The sequence below is a fragment of the Euprymna scolopes genome, chromosome 45 (genome assembly GCF_053919585.1).
Source record: "Euprymna scolopes isolate OS-2025 chromosome 45, ASM5391958v1, whole genome shotgun sequence".
NCBI classification, from domain to species: domain Eukaryota; kingdom Metazoa; phylum Mollusca; class Cephalopoda; order Sepiida; family Sepiolidae; genus Euprymna; species Euprymna scolopes.
In genome coordinates, this window is record NC_136526.1 from 21,525,587 (window position 1) to 21,527,055 (window position 1,469).

The 1,469-nt window shown below is 35.3% G+C and overlaps 1 pseudogene; it reads left to right on the forward strand.

The window, feature by feature from the left end:
- Nucleotides 1-242: 242 nt before the first annotated feature.
- Nucleotides 243-477, forward strand: LOC145269968 (U2 spliceosomal RNA; annotated as a pseudogene).
- The last annotated feature ends 992 nt before the right edge of the window (nt 478-1,469 follow it).

The following is a 1,469-nucleotide window of genomic DNA, read 5'->3' on the forward strand; positions in this document are numbered from 1 at the left end:
TGTTCAAAAGAAAGTCGCCAACCTGATAGGTCCCGCACTGTAATCTAAGCTTCAGCCTCTGTCCCATTGACGAAATGTTGCATCCCTCTGCCTATTCTACAAGTATTTTAATGGTGGATGCTCTGACGAACTACAAGCACTTGTGTCGCCTCGACCTAAATACTCCTGACAAACCTGACAAGCAGCTAAATCCCATCCCTACACAGTGGAGATCCCTAGGTGTAGGAGAGCCTTCTACTCCAATAGTTTCTTGGCCTTTGGTCAAGATCAAAGTGTAGTATCTATTCTTCAGATGCTGCACTTTCATTTCTTGTTCTCTTTCGGTGGAGGATCAGTCCTTCACGACTGAGACAATTTTTTTTATTTTTGTACCTTTTCTCCACGTTAAAAAACGACCCTGGTGTCTAACTCTGTCCCGTGGGGAGGCATAGTAAATAGGTACTCCAATAGTTTCTTCCCCAAAACTGCTAGACTTTTGAACTCCCTTCCAGGATTCTGCTTTCCCAACTGTACAGACATGCAGAAGTTCAAGTGTAATGTCAACATACATCTTGCTGCTCATCTCCCTTCATAATATCCCTGCAACTTATGTCCCCGATAGTAGCCCCCTGCATCAAATTGGACTGTGCCTTGTTTGGGGTGAAAACACCCCAAACAAGGCACAGTCAGTTTGAATAAAAATAAAAGTTAGTTAATAAACATTTGTCTCCCTAAGTTCTTTTTCTTAGTGTGAATGCCCGAAATTTCCCAAGCAACAGTTTTATATTTTATTAAGAAGATTAAAAATCAAGAGATAATGCAACTAAAGCTCATGTCTAGAATATTTATTCTAATTCAATTAATTTTGATTCTAGAAAATGTCTAAACTGTAATGCACCTAAGACATAATTGAAATTCATGGTTATTTTTTTAAAAGAAAAAAAATGGAGGGCACACACACACACACACACACACACACACACACACACACACACACACACACACACACACACACACACACACACATATTAGTTCTCATATGTATATATAAGAAATGGCAGTTCAAAGTTGAATAATTTTTTATAGATCATTCAATTAATAAAGTAAAAGTCTTTTATCTAATTCTAATAAATAATTCCCTAGATAACCCTCTCTCCTCCGTCTAATTTATTCAACATATATAAAATCCCCTAATATTCCAATTGTTGTAGCATCCTTATCTTATTACCTAGTAATTTCCTTCCTCTTCTGATGATCCACTGAAACATGCATGCACATATGTAACCAATAATGTTTGTATAATAAACAAACTCTCCCCCTCTCTCTCTCTCTCTCTCTCTCTCTCTCTCTCTCTCTATATATATATATATATATATATATATATATATATATATATATATATATATATATATATATATATGAGCAAACAGTTAATAAAATATGTTAAAAACACTTTGAAATGAGTTACAAAAAATATTTAATCTGAAAAG